We start from the raw sequence: 22,221 nt of genomic DNA on the forward strand, positions 1-22,221 counted from the left end.
GCATAAATTAAAGTTCTTCTAATTGAACTTCTAATTGAAAGTGACACTGACTCTGACACTGTATTTTTTTTATTTTATTTTTTTATACAAATTTGTATAATGTAATACAGTAAAGATCATCAAAACGCATCTCCCAGCAGCCTAGGCAGCGTTGTGATGTTCCCCAACAGTATACCAGTACAAAGGTATAGGTAACTTCTTTTTACCCCTAAGCAAAGAATGACAAAGAGCTTCGCTGTGAGTAATAACGCGGTCTTTAGTGTATGAGTGACTGAGACTAAAGTTATCGGATTCAGCAATATTGAAAAATTATCTTCATAAAAATGACTCCTCACTGATATCATATACCACTATTTAAATATTTAATCAAAGGAAAGCCCCATACTAATTCAAATGTCTGGGTAAATCTCCAAATATCCACTCACCCTAGATCCCCCACTACCCTCATTACACTAAAATGTAAGTAAACATACAAAGAATGTTTTACTTTTACACACCAAACTCTGAGAGTCATTTAAGTGTCCAGAAAGCTATTTATATTATGTTCCCCTTCATCAGTTTACTATATATCACACCCATGCATCATAGCAGCCTTGAAGATTGAGTCTGACACCTGTAAGTGGTGAACCAGCTGTGGCTGGAGGCCTAAACTATTAGAGAAGAGTAGAACCACAGTGACTGAGGCCATTACTGCAAAAATGAGTGGAACTGGAGTTATTACACACAAAGCCAATACACTCTGATTGATGACAGCCTTCATAACAGTTACGAGGGTTTTTCTCTACTGAGAGCACACTCTGATACTCTTAAAGGTGAATTTTTGTGTGTGAGGCAGAGAGTGGTAAGCATGGTATTGATCTGTAAAGCTACACATCTTTACAATGACATGGTTTTTGAAATATATTCATCCTCACTGCTTCCACCTATCAGATGGCAGACCATCTAATACGTCCACTGGTTGATACATCTCGATCACGAATGTTAAGACGCAGCCATCAGCCAGGGAGAACCTGCTGTTCTGTCCCATCATTCCAGTCATAGCACACAAAAGCACATGGCACTGGAGATCCAGCCTACTTATTTAGTCAATGGAACCCTTCACAAGCTATTTAGTTGGATGAAAAGGCCTATCATTTTACACCAAAGGGAATGTTTCCGAAGCAGCTATGGGGGCTTTTGCTAGCTGACAGCACAGTACACTCATGATTAAGACATCCTAGTAACAATACACACCAATAGATTAATACGTTCCTCCCTTTGAAAAAGGCAAGGCTGTGAGTGCTACTTCAAATTCTGGGTCCCAGGAGCATCTTTGTTCTTGATGTGCTGTTTTGATTCATTAAACTGAAGCTGCATAGTATATGTTAGCAGAGACAAACGCACCAGTTCACTTTATCTCTGTCCAACTAGCAGCCATAAGTCACAAAGGAAATGGCCTTCACAACTACAGCATGCTGGTCTGTGCTGTAATACCAGTCCACTGGGACAATTAACAAGCTTGATGCATGGCACAGTGATACTGTATGTAGAGAAAAAAAAAAATATTCACAGAATTTCTGTTTGAAATAGTCATAAAATTATAATTACAAGTTAGAATATTTAGGATAATTTGGGTGTTTCCTCAACTATTTCATATGTTTCTGAAACATTTCTACCATTTCAAATGATGTCTTGTGCTTGATAATGATAACTGTAAAAAACAAAGAAATTGTCAAATGGGAAACGTCTTTGTCTAGATAAGGATATTTAATTTATTTTATGTATCCAAATTACACATTATTGACTGAAATGACTGAATAACAGTCATTATTTGTTACATTTATTTTCACAAATGACACAATAAACATTCAATATTGTTTAAAATACAAATAGAATGTTGTGTTTGTTTCATTGTTTTTGACTTTTACTATTTTAAGATTGAAATTTGTACCTGATAAGGGTAAAACAATAAAATCTATACATAAATGGCATTTGAAATGTGGCAAAAATAAATGACGGCAAATTATTACATAACAGTTTTAATGCAACCTTTAAAGAAAATGTTGAAATCTGATAATTTTGATAAAAATGAATCCCTATGACAGAAAAGTTCCTGTATTTATATTGTATACTTTTTTTGTGACTGCTGCTAACTGTCACATCTACCATCAAACCTGTCATCCTCCTGCCAAACGAGGGAGCCATCTTTTGAATTCTAACATCTGGTTCCCTCCACACTTGTTCTACACAGACCTGGTCGTCCACTATAACTTTGCAAAGTCTTGTTCATCCCTATTGTTGGCAATTCTATCTGATATTTCCCTTTGTGTTTTGACCTGTGCTGCTTATCTGTTTTGTTTCTCTGCCTGTCATTTTGGACTTGTTTACTTGGACTGTTTGACTCACTCTGTACCGACCTCTGCCTTTTTGTTGAACCTGCTTTTTTTTAGCTCAATAAACATCCTTGCAAATGAATCCACATCCGTCTTTCAAGTCTTCCGGTTTAGAGAAGACTTTGCCACCTATAGATCCAATGGATGCTTCGGCCCAAGCTACGTTTTCATCTTAAGCAGCCATGTTGATAGAACACGGCCATCCGCTCAACCGCCTCTCTGTCATCCAACCTGCCTCACCAGCCACTGAGATGGGACCCAGCATCAGCGCCATTATGGGTACTCCCCTGCTCGGATTCAGCATTCCAGGATGCTCCAGTATGCTGCCAAGAATTTCTTCTGCAATGCTCCATTTACATCGCCCAATAACCACAAGCATTTGCGAATGGCCAGTTCCTCGATCACTAAAAGAACTACAACGAGTCCTTCAGCATTGTAGCAACACTTCTTACTTCTCTTCTCCGTGAAGTGGATGTCTCTGAGTGATTCTTTTCAATTACAGTTAAGCTGTTATTTCCTACACATACACTACACTGTAAAAACTAAAGGTACCTCAACTATCCTGTCAGATACTCAAGGAACTTCAAAATGTAATTTAGGTGCCTCAAAGCTCTTTCTCCTATAGTAGGGTTACTGGTGGAGCATTGACAATCTTTACGGTTCTTGCTGGAACTTATGGGATCCTTTAAGCACTTTGTATTCAGTTCAGAGGTTCTGGAGTCACCTTTTCATTACCATGAGACCTCGGAAGTGCTTTGGGGAAAATTAGAGGAACCAGAATTCTATAAAAGGATTATTGTAAGATCTTTTAAAATTTAAGTGGTTCCTGGAAGATCTCTTATGTTAAAGCCAGCATCTGGAGGAACCCAATGGTTCAGTGAGGCCAGAATAAGATTATTATTCAAGTCAAGTCACCTTTATTTATATAGCGCTTTTTATAATACAGATTGTATCAAAGCAGCTTCACAGTGATAACATGAAAATAATACAACAAAGTTTGTTTCTAGAAGAAAATTGCGTCATCGTCCACCTATTATCCTATTATTATTATTATTATTAGTATACTTAGCCTAAGTTTGATTCAGTACATAGGCTTACTTTTATTTAGTATAGGCCTATTTTATTGATTAATTTAAACCTTAAACAACAACAACAATAATAATAATAATAATAATAACAATAATATGAAGAAGAAGGAGGAGAAAATCATCATCGGATTTGAAAGTAATGGCTCCCCTCATCAAAGCCTGCTGCAGCTTCCGCCGTTTGTTCAGCTCTCCTTTACAAGGTTTGTAAACTCGCCAAAGAAATATAAATACAGCGTCTACTCACTATATATTCAAACACATACATATATAAACTAATGTATTATACATTACTACGTTTTTACAGTGTTAACCACTCGTTTATTGCACAGTATGTGGTATGAGTATGAAGGTTTTAGCTGCGATGCTAACTAATCTAATGAACAAATGGAAATCATTGACTTATTGTCTTAAATTGTTTTAGCCATTCAATTCAACGTATTGTGTACAACTGTGTCTTCAAATTGCTGATATAACTAATTTAGCTGATTCCTGCTGTCGTCATTGACCATTTTAAAGCCATTTACTGGCCAATAAATATTATGTTGTGAATGGATATAATCAGATTTGTTCTTTTGTTTCCCCAGAACAACCATTACATTTCTGAGGCAACATTGAATTACAGTAAGTTACCTGCACCACATGCAAGTACTTTATTACTATGTGAAATTGATTATGTGTGAAATTGTATTGTTTGACTGTGTACTTGTGTTTTTTAATCAGCTATTCTCTGAAAATCTTCCCTCATGCTCTCAAATCTCATTCATGTTACTCAGAAAAATAATATCACAGGTTTGGAGCCAATAATGCCAGGGCCGGCCCGCGGCATAGGCGGAATAGGCAAATGCTAGGGGCGCCACTCATCCATAGGGGCGCCAGAGTGAGTGAACGAGTGAATTTTTATTTATTTATTTATTTATTTATTTATTTTTAATTTAAATATAATATTTTAAAACCATTAATTCGAAATACTACCAAATAAAGCAAAAAAAGTCCGGCTCATCAATCTTCCTCCGCCCAGCGAGTGCTTGAAGTGCGTCAGAAACGTCTCGGTTACGGATGTAACCCTCGTTCCCTGAGTAGGGAACGGAGACGTTACGTCGGATGACGACGATTGGGGTTTCGCCTAGAAGCCTATCACCTTCGAGTATATAAAACGAGCCAATGGCAATGAAATGCCATGGGTCTGCGGAATTTGCATAGCGTATCTCCGCCCACCGCAGGGGGTATATAAGGAAGTACGCTGCAATATTGCAGATATGTCTTCGCTGAGGAGTCGAGACTGGCCCCAGGTGTTTTTCAGCGATACAGCGGAAGTGGCAGGAAGACGTAACGTCTCCGTTCCCTACTCAGGGAACGAGGGTTACATCCGTAACCGAGACGTTCCCTTTCGTGGTCACTCCGAGTTACGTCGGATGACGACGATTGGGGTTCCAGTCTAATCACGCCACCTCGGCTGTCATCCAGTGCCCTGCGTAAGTCTGAGCTCCCTGTTGTGAGACTAGCATGAACGAAGGAGTCTTACCTAGCACAGGAATACCAAGGTACACTGGGAAGCATATCCCGGAGGAAATATGCAATTATGCCCAACCGTAAGGGGGGGACTTGGGAGACACATATGACCCAGAGGGATGCATATGGAGTATCACTGAGGTGTCCAGCCGCAGGTGGAATATTTCAACCCCAGGGGTGGCAAGGTGGCTTGCCAAGGGAAAGACACACGCTCAAAGAGACTTACAGTGGAATACACATGTGGGGGTCGCTAGAGGAGGGACCATGCACATGGAGGCACCTAGTCAAGCGCAAAAGCTGCGTTATGGCAGATAGGCATAACTCAGGCGTTGACGTAACCAGTGCTGGAGGAAACTCAGAGCTTATCAGACTCACCTGAGAAGATAATCGCACGTATCCCGTCCGCGGAGAGGAATGGCGAGCAAGCGAAGACACCTGAGCAGAATCTAGTACCGGCTGGTTGAAGCGAGTACATGAGAAGAAACTGGCTCTACTCGGAGATTATAGAATCTCGCGAATGTGTTTGGTGTCGCCCAGCCTGCAGCTCTACAGATGTCTGTTAGCGAGGCGCCATGCGCTAAAGCCCAAGAGGAAGCCACACTACGAGTGGAGTGGGCTCTCACATCAAGGGGGCATTGACGACCTTGCTGCTGGTATGCCAAAGCAATGGTATCCACTATCCAGTGAGATAACCTTTGCTTTGAGAGAGCCTTTCCCTTCAGCTTCCCACCATAACAGACAAAGAGCTGGTCTGAGGTCCTGAAACACTGCGTCCTGTCTACGTAAGCACGAAGGGCGCGTACTGGACAGAGCAGTGCCAAGGCTGGGTCTGCCTCCTCCAAGGGCAGCGCTTGCAGGTTCACTACCTGGTCTCGAAAGGGTGTGGTAGGAACCTTGGGCACGTATCCAAGCCGGGGTCTCAGGATCACGTGAGAGTTAGCCGGCCCGAATTCCAGGCACGCTTCGTCAACCGAAAATGCCTGCAGGTCCCCTGCCCTCTTGATGGAGGCCAATGCAACCAGGAGCGCTGTCTTCATGGACAGGAACTTAAGCTCTACTGATTGCAAAGGCTCAAATGGAGCACTCTGCAGGGCAGTTAGAACCACTGAGAGGTCCCAAGAGGGTACGAGGGGAGGACGAGGAGGATTCAGTCTTCTCGCTCCCCTCAGGAACCTGACGATCAGGTCGTGCTTTCCCAGAGACTTACCATCGACTGCGTCGTGATGTGCGGCAATGGCGGCAACATACACTTTCAGGGTGGAGGGAGACAGCCTTCGCTCCAACCCTTCTTGCAGGAAGGAAAGCACGACACTGATGGGGCATTTCGTGGGTTCTTGATGTTTAGAAGAACACCAGTTGACGAAGAGGTTCCACTTCAACGCATAGGCATGTCTCGTGGACGATGCTCTAGCGGAAGTGATGGTAGCCACCACCGCTGGTGGTAGGGTACTCAAACCTGCCTCGTCCCGTCCAGGAGCCACACGTGGAGGTTCCAAAGATCGGGACGAGGGTGCCAAAGGGTGCCCCGTCCCTGAGAAAGAAGGTCCTTCCTCAGAGGAATTGGCCAGGGAGGTGCTGTCGCGAGGAGTACCAGTTCGGAGAACCAGGTCCGGTTGTGCCAATACGGGGCAACCAAAATGACCTGCTCCTCGTCCTCCCTGATCTTGCGCAAGGTCTGCGCAAGGAGGCTCACTGGGGGAAACGCGTACTTGCGTAGGCCCCGCGGCCAGCTGTGCGCCAGTGCATCCGTGCTGAGCGTGCCCTCGGTCAGGGAATAATACAGGTCGCAGTGGGACGAGTCGTGGGAGGCAAACAGGTCTACCTGTGCGTCGCCAAACTGATCCCAAATCAGCTGGACCGTCTGGGGATGGAGTCGCCATTCTCCAGCGAGAGGCCGAACTCGAGACAGCTCGTCGGCCGCCTGGTTCAGGTGTCCCGGGATATAAATGGCTCGAAGCGACCTCAGATGCTTCTGACTCCATATGAGGAGGTGGCGAGCGAGTTGCGACATACGGCGGGAGCGTAGACCACCCTGATGGTTGATGTACGCTACTGTCGCGGTATTGTCTGATCGGACTAGTACGTGCTGACCCCTGAGCAGCGCATGGAAGCGGTGCAGGGCGAGACGTACAGTTAGCAACTCGAGGCAATTGACATGCCAGAGGCGCTGGGGTCCTGTCCAGGAGCCCGCGGCAGCATGGCCATTGCACATGGCGCCCCAGCCCGTGGTGGAGGCATCTGTTGATACAACAACATGCCGGGAAACTCGTTCTAGGGGCACTCCGGCCCGTAGAAACTTGAGGTTCGTCCACGGGGTGAAGGTCTGACGGCAGGCTGAAGTCACTGGGACTTGGAGCGTGCCGTGTTGCCATGCCCACCTCGGGACTCGATCGCGAAGCCAAAGCTGAAGCGGTCTCATATGAAGCAATCCCAGCGGCGTTACTGCGGCTGCGGATGCCATATGCCCCAGGAGCCTCTGAAATAATTTCAGTGGAGCCGCACTCTTGCCCTCGAATTGGCGAAGACAAGTCAGCAGTGACTGCGCGCGCTCGCTCGTAAGCTGCGCGCACATGGCGACCGAGTCGATCTCCATACCGAGAAAAGAGATCCTCTGCACGGGGCAGAGTTTGCTCTTCTCCCAGTTGACCCGAAGGCCCAGACGAACTAGGTGCCGGAGCACTAGGTCCCTGTGTTCGCAAACCTGGTCTCGAGAGTGAGCTAGGATCAGCCAGTCGTCGAGATAGTTCAGGATGCGAACCCCGTGTTCCCGGAGGGGAACAAGGGCTGCCTCGACGACCTTCGTAAAGACGCGAGGAGACAGGGCTAGCCCGAAAGGGAGAACCGCGTACTGGTATGCCTGCCCCTCGAAAGCAAACCGTAGAAACGGTCTGTGTCGAGGTAAAATGGAGACATGGAAGTAGGCGTCCTTCAGGTCGATCGCTGCAAACCAATCCTGCGGCCGCACACACTGGAGGATGTGTTTGGCCGTTAGCATCTTGAACGGCAGCCTGTGAAGGGAGCGGTTCAAGACGCGCAGGTCGAGGATTGGCCGTAACCCACCGGACTTCTTGGGTACAATGAAGTAAGGGCTGTAGAAGCCGGACTTCATCTCGGCTGGAGGGACAATCTCGATCGCACCCTTCGCCAGTAGGGTGTCGACCTCCGCTCTCATGACAGGGGCATTACCACCGACCATAGTGAAGCGGACTCCCCTGAAGCGGGGAGGAGATCTCGCGAACTGAATCGCGTAGCCGAATCTGATGGTTCTCGCGACCCAGCGGGACAGACTGGGAAGCTCTAGCCAGGCCTCCAGAAAGTGCACCAGCGGGGTCATACGAACCACAGACGTACCGTCGGTGGGGCAGCGAGGCGGAATGACCGGCACCGGCGAGGACGGCATAGCGGCCCTGTGCGGGGGCACGGTCATTAACCGCGTCCTGCCAGAGGAGGCCAGGGGAGGGCGCGCGTCCCACGGGGGCGTGCTCTGGCAGGGGTCTGGCGACAGAGGGGGATGAGAGGAGCGTGGCCCGTGGGCGGCGCGTGCTGTCATCCCGCACCTCTGGAACAGAGGAGGGCGGCAGTGGCGGGACCCGAGGGTGGCGCGCACTGCGGCCCTGGGGCTCTGTGGGCTCAGGATTGGGGAATTCGATTCTGTCTTTAACCACATTAGGGTGCTGCCCGTCATTGGACGAGCAGCGGGGAGTGGAGAACAAAAGATTCTCCCCCGGCCCTCCACCGGGGGAAGGAGTGGCCCTGCTACCAGCTCCTGAACAGAAGGGAATGCCAATCCTGAGCGGCCCGTCTCAGGAGCGCCGCTTAGCCTGGCGTTTAGCGGGCTGCGGGGCAGGAGAGGGCTGTGGCGCCTTCCTACGGCTTCCTCCACGACGCGGCCCAGATGAAGGCTGCTGCTGGGGCCGTGCGGGAGGGGCGGGAGCCGTGGGAGGGCGCCCTCGGCGGCGAGCAGGCTGAGGATTCTGTACCGACGGCTGAGCAGCAGAGCGTCGGGGCAGAATGTGCTTAATCGCCTCAGTCTGCTTCTGGGCGGTCGAGAACTGTTGGGCAAAATCCTCGACCGCACCGCCGAAAAGGCCGGCCTGGGATATGGGAGCGTCGAGCAGACGAGTCCGCTCGGGCTCACGCATATCAGCCAGGTTCAGCCAAAGATGTCGCTCCTGGACCACAGCTGTGGACATCACCAGACCCAGGGAGCGCGCGGTCACCTTCGTCGCCCGGAGAGCGAGGTCGGTGGCGGCGCGCAGCTCATCGAAGAGCCCTGGGTCTGTCCTACCCTCGTGCATGTCACGGAGCACCTTGGCCTGATAGACCTGTAAGATGGCCATGGCATGCAAAGAGGCAGCTGCCTGTCCCGCCGCTCTGTAAGACTTCGCCACCATGGTGGACGAGAATCTACAGGCTTTGGACGGGTGCTTAGGATCACCGCGTGATGAAGCGCTTGTCGGACACAGCTGCATCGCGACAGAACGTTCAACCGTGGGAATCCCAGTGTACCCAGAAGCATCAGCCTTATCGAGGGGAGGAAAGGCGGAGAAAGCCGACGAACGATCACGGGAAGACATGGGAGCCTTCCAGGACCGCGTGACTTCCTCATGCACTTCCGGGAAGAATGGTATTGGGGTTGGGCGGCGACGAGTGTCAGCGGCCGCTCCCAAAAACCAATCATCCAGCCGCGAGCGCACTGGATCGGGTGGCGGGGACCACTCGAGCCCAATGGCCGCGGCTGCCCGGGAAAGCATGGCAGTCAGCTCGGGATCAGACTCGGACAATGCTGGCGCGCCCGAGGGCGGCAACACAGCCGAATCCTCACTTCCCGAGGACTCACGCCCACCTTGTGATGCAGCGATCGACATCGTATCTTCCTCTGGAGCGCCAAACGAAACCCGCGGGGCCTCTGTAGAGGGACCAGCGGCCTCAGTTTGGACACTCGCGGGTCCTGCTGCTGAAGAGGGGTGTGTGGACCGTGGACGTGTCGGCGGTATGTCCCACACAGTTACCCTCAGGTCACCCTGGCCACCAGCCGAAGTACAGCCTCGCGGGGAGACCGTAGATCGGGGTGTGGATGAGGGGACTCTCACTCTAACGAGCTCATTGAGTCTCGACCGCAGCATGGAGATGGTCATGTTCCCGCAGTGAGAACATGAGTCATCCACAAACGCTGCTCTAGCGTGATCAACACCCAAACACGCTAAGCAGAGATCGTGCCCATCAGAGAAAAATATGTCGCGACCGCAACCAGAAGTGCACGGGCGAGGCATCTTTAAAAAGACGTGCCACGTGCAATGCTCTTTTTGTGAGAGGAAAACTCTGCGGATGCTGAAGCGGACAGGGAGAAATCACACTATCTGTCAGATCACTGAACAGATCAGCAGGGTAGTGAGCACTCGCTGAAATCGCCGTCACACCAACACCGGAGAGTTCGCTCGTCTCGAAGGGATTGAGAAGACTAACTCAGAATGGCTTGCAGGAGTGGAGAAGTTCTCGGCTCCGAAGCGAAAACATATCTGCAATATTGCGGCGTACTTCCTTATATACCCCCTGCGGTGGGCGGAGATACGCTATGCAAATTCCGCAGACCCATGGCATTTCATTGCCATTGGCTCGTTTTATATACTCGAAGGTGATAGGCTTCTAGGCGAAACCCCAATCGTCGTCATCCGACGTAACTCGGAGTGACCACGAAAGGGAACAGAGCGCGCGCGCGATCAGTTGTTGGTAATTTGTTGTGTAGCGTGCGCGACGCCGCATCCAATGTAGACAGCCTCGTAGAAACGGGCCTGGCAGCTCGCGCCAGTTCTAGACACAGTGAAAGTTTCCTGATTGTAACGGATGGCCGAATTTACATGACACATATTATAAATGAGCATAGTCTGCAATAGATACAGTGCTAAAAAGAAGAGAAGAGGATGAAAAGGGGTAAAAACAGAGGTAAAGTGATATAGTGAATGAACAGTTTATCTAATTGCATAGGAGTAAGATACTATAATTTCATTTTCATGGCAGTTATTTTTACCTTAAACTTAATGTTAAGAAGATTTATATAATTAGAAAATATTTTTTTTAAATTTTTAATAAATGCAGTTATTTTTAACATTTTATTCATCAAATAGGCTGGCAGCAGAACTGTTTCCAACACTCATAATAAATCAGAATATTAGAATGATTTCTGAAGGATCATGTGACACTGAAAACTGGAGTAATGATGCTGAAAGTTCAGCTTTGCACCATATAAATAAATGATAATTTAAAGTATAATAAACTGAAAACCAATTATTTTAAATTGTAATAATATATCACAATATTCATTTTTTTCTGTATTTTTGATCAAATAAATGCAGGCTTGATGAGCAGAAGAAACTTCTTTCAAAAAAATTAAAAATAGTAATGTTTCCAAACTTTTGGCCTGTACTGTATATGGCATTTTTAAAATTTATTTGCCAAAATTAGTAATGATATTTATTTACAGGTTTATTCAAAATAGCAAAGTTCACAACTTCACATTAAATCTGTATTGTAAAACGTGCTATAAAAGATAATGGGGACTTGAATGTTAGATGTAATGCTCTTGGTATTTGTGTTTAGGCTGTAATGTGTTTGTGTGTGTGTATATATATATATATATATATATATATATATATATATATATATATATATAGGCTAAATAATCATGAACACAATGACGGGGTGAAATGGGCTGTGATGCATGGGGCACCAGGTAAAATCTTGCCTAGGGCAGCAAATTGGTCAGGGCCGGCCCTGAATAATGCTATGCATTTTTATAGGCTATACCTTAATCATTTGCATTTGAATATAAGACATTTGAACTCTGAATTATAATTTCAAGTTTAGTCTTTTTAGACAAAAAAGCTAGCCTATTATATGGCTTCAGAAGACTTACAGCACAAATCATAACACATGAGTTGTAGACTCATTTTTTTTTTTTTTTTTTTTTTTTTTTAGGATCTTTTCTGGGACATTTTTGGAGCTTAACAGAATATTTATCCATTTTTACATAAATTGTTGCATTCAATTGAACTAGACAAGTGTACATAAGAATGGTTTAATGAATGATTTACACATTTTTTTTCTGCTTGTTTCATGCAGTGAAAGCGAACGGTGACTGGGGTTGCATTATGCCTGAGATCTGCTTTTGGGTTCCACAGACAGGAAGTCAAACAGGTTTGAAATGTCACAAGGCTGAGGAAATTATTTTAAGTTCACAACTATCACTTTAATAACATTACTAACAGTAAATTGTGTTCTTTGCAGGGACCTCAAATACCTGAAATACAAGTTTGAACAAGAATAAAAATCCTCCTGTAGACCTGAAAATCATTGAAAATCAAGTGCCTGGACCATCCACCAGAAAAGAGGAAAAACAAACGGAAAATGAAGCTGATGCACCTTTTCACTTTTCTAACTCGTTAAGTACCTCACATGTCCCTTGTGAAGATTTTATTATTGATTGCATTTTATGTTGCAGCGAGTAACGGTGCGGTCACATTTGTGAATTTCTTTAAATTACACAGGCAAAAAGGTCCATTGACCATTGTCAGCAGTGTAGCGATGTAATGTATGAAGCACAGCTCACACAGGAGTCACTTTCACTTTCTGTTGGTCAAATCCAGCGAATTCCAGTGACCAACTTGGTTCCATAGTGAAATTTTTGACCACACACGAAATTGCTGATCGTGTGGATTCTTATTGAAATGACTGGAATTCACCAGTGAACATTCACAGAACAACAGCTAATTTTAACCTTAACAGAGTTGCACCTTAACTCTGTTCAAATGGAAAATGTTTTCTGCTTGTTGTGACATAAGGAATACTGTTTCCGGATTGAAGCCTCTACTTCTACTTCCTCTATCTTGTTTCTAGTGAGAATACTCAACATCCATTTAATAGCACTGTTGATTCAAGTCACACATTTAAGCTTTTCAAAAGCCATAGTGTACATTACAGTCTCCAGTCTCACGGCATCCCAGACTTCAACATTTTATGATTCAAAATAGCTGAATAACTAACCATCTGAGATTTCGGAATAGAGATAAAGGTTAGGATCATAATTTTCAGGAATATTACAGCACAATGATACCACTGTTTGTTGTTTGTTTTTGGCATCTGATAGAGCTTTTGGACATGGAAACAGGGACGTCAGACTTAACAAGCGGACTGAAACACAAATGTTTTAAAGTTAAGTGAAGATGGACATTTTTTATTTAAAAATTTACATTGATTTATTACATGGAACATGTGTTTCCATGCATTTTGTTGAGATGTATTTTCTTGTGTAGCCTTTTGTATATACATGGTTGATTATTCATGTTTCTTATGTATTATACAATTTTTTTGTGTATTCATTGATAATAATCTATTACTAGCTTTTTTCCCAAGTGCATGGAAGTGTATGTATTAAAATGGATCTAAAATATGTAATAAACAATTCTTATTTTGTATTTGGTTCAGTTTGTTTATTATATTAGAAGTCAATGGTAACCATAGTAACAACATGAAATTAAATATAAAAAAATAAAAATAAATTTGGTTCCTGGAGGCACCCAAAGTGGTTCCACACAGTGCCTTATACAAGAGTTCCTCAGGAAACCTGTGTGGTTCCTCAGAGAACTGCCCCTTTTTAAAGGGTGCCTAGAAGATCTACAGACGGTTCCGCCGGTGTGGCAAAGTGAAGAACCCCAAAAGGTTCCTCCAGGCACCTTTTATTTTTACAGTGTACTTGGGTAATAATTGAGAAACAAAGGCCTTAACAATTTACGCTTGCTTATCAACTTCCAAGGGAACCAGGAGGATTTTTGGACACCTTATTTTTTTCTTTGGTTTCTTTGATTTGTTATACACAACCTTGTCCAACGCATTCTCATCCTAGGGCGTCATATACTGACGCTTTTGACATTTCGTCTACATCCAACGCACATGGCACCCTTTAGCGCCGATTCATGTTTGTATTTCTGTTCTAGTGTTTTGCTGTCAGTGTGTTAATTAATTCAGTCTTCCTCTGTCCCCTGCCTGTTTGTATGTGTATGTGGTTGTTTCTTTTATTGAATAATTCTCCTGTTTATTGTTTTGCTTCTTATTAAAATTATCCTAGAGTATCTCGTTCGTCATGAGCTTTAATTATAGCCACTCAGCGTGACAAACCATGTACTCCAAGTATTGAATTGTTCCCATTTCATTCAGTGTTGTAGGGACAAGACCTTTATACATTTGTTTCTATAGTATTTGTATATTTAATGTTCTGTGTGCAATAAATGAGCTGGCTGTTAGCTGGTTTAATAACGGTCCAAAATTTATTTATATCTATTAATGTTATGTAACGTGGTAGTGGAAATAGCACGAAGACAAAGGAGGATGATAATAATTGTCTTTAATGACAAAACACAGGAACCAGGTGAAAACCACACTTAACATTAACGAGAAGGGAGAACACAGGGTCTATATACACAGAGCAAATAAAAGGAACTTAATTTGATAATTAACAGGACACAGGTTTTTAATTAGGGAAAACTGGGTCACAGGACTAAACCAAAAACACGATGAAACAAAGGAGACAGACCATACATGTAAAAATTAATACTATTGAATACTATTGTGTAATATACTACTTGTGGTGTTATATACTGACCTCTGTTACAGACATTTTTGGTGAGCCAGGAAGGAAGATAATTACAACCTGAGCACAAGTTATTTGATTGAACTGGATTCAAGTGATGTCCGTAGTGATGATGCTGGTTCATATGTGACATCTTCTGACTAGAGCACTTCCATCCTGCAAATATTCAAAACAAAATCGCTACCTAAAAGACCAAAAATGAACTCTATCATACCTAATTCATACAGAACATCTGATCAAGTTGTGAGGAAAAAGACCCAAAAGTCTGCATTGAATGCACTTCTCCTGATAAATTAAACCCACATGAAGTGCAATGCATAGTTGTCGAACATGTCAAAATGACACTTCTGCAGTGCAGGCACATCCAAAATGGCTGTGTTCCTTCTCTGAGCGAGTTCCATAACCCCCAGGTGAAGCTGACTTTGATACATAGTGCCTCCATTTTGACCTTTTGCTACAAAATTCTCTACCTCCAGATGTTCAGAGGAGAATGACCTTTGAATGTCTCTTATCACCAGCCTCAGATGTGGTCAAGCAACTTGGTTCCACTGCTCCTCTTACAGGATTATAAAAAACGTATTGATTCTGCTTATGGGCTGGTGGAGGATAGCAATGAGATCTTTGCCAGGTTCCTAAACACTCATCAGGACAAGGGTGAAAAAGCTTCTGACTATTTACAGAGACTGCAGACCATCCTTAGTACTATTGTCAGGCATAAAGCAGTCCTCTGCAAATCGCCACTCACTGAAATAATTCCAGCTTGGGTGCTGGGATCCTTCCCTGCTACTTACCCTACAGCTTGAGTGTAAAACAAAGACACCACCTGACTTTGCTGAGCTGTTGTTATTATTGAAGATATTGTTGTTATTATTTTAAGAGGACAGAAGAGCTGCAAAAGTCACACACAGTTTGCTACTGATGTCTCTGCTTATGGTGACCCTGGTGTCTCGCAAGCTTGCCTGTCTTAGAATGAGGCATTGAGAAACCAAGTGGCTAATCTAGAAATCTGCATAAATACATATAGAATGAGGCATTCGAGAAAGCAAGTGGCTGCTCTACAAATGCATAAATGCATATAAATACGCAGCAAGTAATGAGTAAACCACCAAAACCATGGTTCTGCTTTAGATGTGGAGATGGCCATGTAGACAGACATTAAAGAGCTTAAAGCCAAACAGGATGACTGGGCAAAGAGAAATGGATTGCCATTAAACTCGGTCGGGTTTCAGTAATGGGACATACTGGGGCTCTTTGCAGAAAGAAGCACCCCAATGATTGAATGAAAAAAGAATAGAGAGTCAAGCCCATTCCAGTGTTTCAGCTTATGACAGTGAATTAATTCCTGCTGTTTTAGAGATGCACTGCTGAAATTGTCATGGAAGGGAACCCCTGTATCTTCCTTCTCGGTTCAGGGTCACAGGCAATTGTGTCCAAGTCTTTCTATTATACTTGTCACTAGGGATGTAACGATACCAAAATTCCAGTAGTCGGTACCGATACCATTACAATTTTACGGTTCTCGGTACCAATTTCGGTACCATAGCAAAATCTGTTAAAAAAATCTTAAATTCAATTCAATGACTTTATTATTTATGACGGTAATCATAAGTAAATAATACATATAAGCATTGAAGGCTATACATGCTGTTTAAATGTAAATATTGCTTATAAAAAAATCAAGTGAAAAATAAGCAACCTTCTATGCACACATTATTATTAGTAGTAGTAGTAGTGTTTTTAATACATGGAGACGTAGCTAAATCTACTGTACATCTACTGCCTAATAATTATTTCTGTCAATTTCTTCAAGTTAAACCGAACTTTTATTTTGACGGGTTGCCGTGAAGACCTTTGAGTTTCTGTGTGTGTATGATATGACGATAGATTTTTCTCAATTGAAATTGTAAAATGCTCATGAAGTGACTCTCAGAGCTGCTTGCAGCATAAACGACTCTGGGTAAATGCGAATTAGCTCAAGGATATAGGGAATTTTGGAAATATTAATAATCATAACTCATGGTCATAATTCATAAGTCGCATGTACATTTACTTTATCAATTATCGAGATTACCTTGTTCTGTAACTGGTCTGGTCATCAGTCATTCGTCCAGCGAATAAATGTAAGATTATTACAGTTAGGAAGGGGTATCTCTATTTACAAACTCCAATAAAGTTTTATCTTCTGGCCACGAACATCAAACTTTCTGAGTTTATTCATTAAAACTACTCAATGTAGTCTATAATATCGAGCTTGTAGCTTAATTAGATCTTTTGTTTCATTGACTTTATAATGGTGGGTTTTCAAACACAGAGACAGTTAAAAGTATAAATGAATTTTAATAAATGTAAGACTAGAGATTATATGAGCTACAAATATAAACGTACGTAAAAATGCAAACAATAAAACATACAAACATTTAACCAAACAAAAACATACGTGATCAGAATGAATGAAAGAAAGAAAGGAAGAAGGATATAGAGAGAAGGGAAAAGCTAATAATTATTACATACAGAAACCTAAGAGCCAGACACCTGAAATCAGCTTTAGAGAGATCAAAAGATACTTGCAAGTCTGTTCTCTGTTCGGGTGAGGCTGAGACAGGAAGGAAGCGCGGACGGTGTCCTGTTTCTGCTGCGTCTTCCGGTGTCGCGGGAAGCTTAAAAGGCTCACTGAATGTAACGTTTACCGGAAAATAAGATTCATCTCCCGTGAAGGAAGAGGCAAATATATATATCTTAGTTGCAAAGAACGGCAGCTTCTACATGACGCGAGGGTATGCGTCCCAGAGGAGAAGCCAAGGCAAGGCCTGGTCCAGCTGGTTCCGTTGGGAGGAGAAGCGCTGCGCGTGGAGAAGAGGAGGTCAGAGCAAGAGCAAGAGATGAGAGAGAGCGATAAGAGGAGGTCTCTTCTTTTTAAAAGACATCTGTTTACGCCCTCTTTTTGGACAACAGCAAATCAGGTCTTCTGATCTGAAGCGGGAAAAAGTTTCTTTGTGTGAAGAAGACACGCCTACTTTGACCATATGTCTTACGAGAGAAAGAATTCATATTTCCTCTTAAGATTGTACACACAGAACAATACATCTTACTGTAATCTCCTATGTGTGACTGGTTGAATTAAAACAGGACGGTCAGACAGATACCACTTATGACAGGTAAAGATTGGGGAAACATAACGTTACATTTATATGCATAATTACACACAAATAAAGTTTGATTAAACACACAATAAAATTGTCAGTGTTTCCGTTATGGCAAGTGAAGACACCTGGGAAACAAAGGAATACGTATCAAACATTTGAAGAGTTTTCTCTGAAAAGTTCCATGAAAAGTTCCATGTGTGTTAATGTGTTGGAATGTTGGCTTGCAGAGGAACTGGATGAGCTGCAGCTTTGGGGTCATAAAGTAGACCATGTCGAGGTCGGGTTACAAGACACTATTGAGGAACCTTCTTTCAGTGAACATTTAGAATTCAAAACTATACTCTAGCAAACCACACCTCTATTATAAAGCAAAACTAATCACACATACATATCGGAAGGTATACATTCAAGAGCCATATTTCTATATGAAGTTGCACCCAAAGGATGTTTTGTGTGTGTGTGTGTGTGTGCTCTGGAATGTCACACGGCTATAAAGTCACTAGGGGTTCACACTGAGCTGGAGGGGAGTCCAGCCACAAGGGCGCCAGAAAATCATCCCCGAGAGAATAATTAACCAGCGCTGTCTTCCTAAGGACAAAGACGATGTGTTCGACACCCACATGATTCACTTAATGTGAAAAGCAGATGTCATTGTTGCTACATGCTCTAGAGATTTCATCATGTCATCATATCGTGAGGCAGCAGAGACTGAAAACAGCACGAGCGTCACTCGTGCTTCAGTGTGTGTGTGTGTGAGTGTGTGCGTGTGAGGTAAATGAAACCACGTGTCTGCGCCATTTATTCACACAGAGACCAGCAGAACACGCAGGGTTAATATTTAAATAGTCTTTTTGCGGTTTAATATACACAGACACTATATATATATCGTGGTATATATCGGCTACAGTGCTCCTAGTAAAAAAGTTAGTCTGGAGCCCCGCGCTTAGATAAACACGGAAGTGACTGAAAGCAGCTGCCTATTAGTGGGTACCGGTACTACAGAAATGCTGGTATCATCACGTTTTAAAAATTTCAGTACCGAAGTACCGGTACTTTTGACAACACTACTTGTCACCCCGTCCAATCCTCTCCCTGGACAATCTCATTGAGGTCGAAGGGGCTGGAGGGCAGACTGTGCCATATTTGCCATATTGCCATATGCCATATTGGATACGTTGTCTGCAGCTGGAAAGGCTCCCATTGTGGTAGAGCTGTGCGCTCGCTCCAATCTTCCTGGGGGTTTATTGCAGTTTATTGCATCATTGCAGTTATGTCCCACAAGCCCCAGAAGAACATCATTGAAAGTTCCTATCCTTCCTCAGAATCGAACAGCCCACAAAATCACTCTTCCAAGAAAATTATACTTAGCTGAGCTTTAGGTTCCATCTGCTCTGTCTTCGCTGAGGTCACCTCTGTTGAGCAGAAAGAGACTAAATTTATGCCTCCCTCCACTGTGGTTAGCTGCAATGCTATGTGTTCTACCAGCCATGATAACAAGATCACTTTTGATTTTACCAACTAACCTTTCTTTGGAGGATGGAGAAACAGAATTGCAAAAAAGTTCAATTCCATTCCCATAGTTTTTGCTATGAAAGATCTTGAATACGGACACCACAGCAGTTAAGCACAGAATTTGCCTCCCTTCCTGAAGATGAAGTCTAACAGTCTCAGGCCCATCCATCCTTCTGATTATGAGACTTTTAGACTTCATCTTCAGGAACTCAAGGAAGCAAACATCATCCGGGAGTCCGAAAGTCCATTCGCTTCACCCATAGTTGTCGTGTCGTACAGAGGTGTGTGAACTCGCAAGTACGATGTCAGGCATAGGAAATACAAAAAACTCCCATACCCATTTAAGGGTAAACATTTAATTGATGTTCAACAAAAAAAAAACAGATATAATACAAATGAACAAATGATAAAGCTCGGGTTGCTGAATATTCGATCCCTTACTTCAAAAGCACTTATTGTTAATGATATGATTACAGATTATAATCTAGATGTGCTGTGTTTGACAGAAACCTGGCTAAAACCAGACGATTACATTACTTTAAATGAGTCTGCCCCCCAAGATTATTGTTATAAACATGAGCCTCCTCTGAAAGGCAAAGGGGGAGGTGTTGCTGTAATTTATAGTAATATCTTCAGAATTACTGAGAAGTCTCGTTTCAAATATAATTCTTTTGAAGTGTTGATGCTTAATGTAACACTATTTAGTGTAAATGATAAATCACATTTGAGATTTGTGCTGACTACTATATACAGGCCACCAGGGCACCATTTAGACTTTATCAAATAATTTGCTAATTTTCTATCAGAGCTAGTACTGGCTGCAGATAAAGTCCTAATTGTTGGTGATTTTAATATACATGTAGATAACGAAAAAGATGCATTGGGATTGGCATTTAAAGACATTCTGAACTCTATTGGAGTTAGACAACATATGACAGGACATACTCATTGTCATAATCATACTCTAGATCTAATATTATCACATGGAATCAGTGTTGATGCCGTTGAAATTCTGCAGCAGAGTGATGACATCTCAGATCATTATCTAGTCTTGTGTATACTTCATTTAGCCAAGGCTTCAAAGCCGACTCTGTGTTACAAATATGTTATACCTATCACTTCTGCTACTAAAGATTGCTTTATTAATAACATTCCTGATCAGTTTCATCTCCTCAGTATCCCAGATAGCTTAGAAGAACTCTATTGCGACAGAAACTTTTGACTCTCTCTTTTCCAGCACTTTAGACACAGTTGCTCCTTTGCGACTGAACATTATACATTTCTATGATTCAAATCAGTTAAATGATTATTAGGCTGCATAGATTAGGTCAGCCGGAACCGGGGACACTTCCTATAACACCCGATGTACTCGTTACATCATAAGAAGAATGGCATCTACACTAATGTTAGTCTTTCAGTTTATTCCGAGGTTTACTGTAGTCAGACGGATCCAGGCCGTACCCAGATCAGATGGTGAACCTGCGCCTGGACACAATCACAATGCATCCTTGAAGTGCCAGCCTCATCAGCCCTGTGAAGGCCTCATGGACACCTCAACAAACCCGTCTCTATACCGGCGTGATGACTCTGACCTTCAACCAGATGGAACTGGATAAATATTCGGAATATTCTGATCCAATCTAACTTACACTGTTCGTTCGTTGGCCAGAGCAGTACTGGCTCGACTGAGCCTGGTTTCTCCCAAGGTTTTTTTCTCCATTCTGTCACCTGATGGAGTTTTGGTTCCTTGCCACTGTTGCCTTGGCTTTTGGCTTGCTTAGTTGGGGACATTTAATATTCAACATTATTATTGATCTGCCTTACTTCAGGTGGACGATGACGCAATTTTCTTCTAGAAACAAACTTTGTTGTATTATTTTCATGTTATCACTGTGAAGCTGCTTGGATACAATCTGTATTTAAGCGCTATATAAATAAAGGTCACTTCACTTGACTACTCGGAAGCGATAAATAATTCTGTATTATAAATCGCTGTTTGGGGTCAAAATGACCCCACTGGACTTTTCTTTCATTTTTTAAAAATGTTACCTTCATATCAGGGGCATGAAACTCTGGGACTTTTCCTAAATAACCTATTTAAACATGCACAAAAAAACTGGGCTTGATTTGGTTGTTCTAAAGGTGTGTAAAAATGTTTTTACCTTTTAAGCTGTTTGGGGTCAAAATGACCCCACATTGAAAATGAATGGGAAAATGAAAAAAATGACTTTTTTTTATTTTGTTTGTCAAAAAAATAAAATTAAATCCATTATAAATCTGAAAATTTCTACATATAAACCAAGGTCTGGTCCTAGAGCATAAATAAAAAGTAGAACGAACTTTCTATCTCATACACACACACACACACAAACACATAAACAAACACACAAATGTATGTGTTTGCAACAGAGAGCATTTTTACAGAAATTGCCAAATAAAATAAACAAAACTGGCATAAATCTAAAAAAATGTACATTTAAATCAAGGTCTGGTCCTAGAGCATAAACCCAAAGTGGAACGAACTTTCTATCTCATACACACACACAAACACACACAAACACACACATGTATGTCACTGCAACAGAGAGCATTTTTATAGAAATTGGCAAATAAAATAAATAAAACTGGCATAAATCTAAAAAAAATGTACATTTAAATCAAGGTCTGGTCCTAGAGCATAAACCCAAAGTGGAACAAACTTTCTATCTCATACACACACACACACACAAACACACACAAACACACACGTGTATGTCCCTGCAACAGAGAGCATTTTTATAGAAATTGGCAAATAAAATAAACAAAACTGGCATAAATCTAAAAAAAAAATACATTTAAATCAAGGTCTGGTCCTAGAGCATAAACCCAAAGTGGAACGAACTTTCTATCTCATACACACACACACACACAAACACACACATGTATGTCACTGCAACAGAGAGCATTTTTATAGA

The sequence above is a fragment of the Abramis brama genome (genome assembly GCF_963993115.1).
Source record: "Abramis brama genome assembly, chromosome: 11".
In the NCBI taxonomy this organism is placed as follows: Eukaryota; Metazoa; Chordata; class Actinopteri; order Cypriniformes; family Leuciscidae; genus Abramis; species Abramis brama.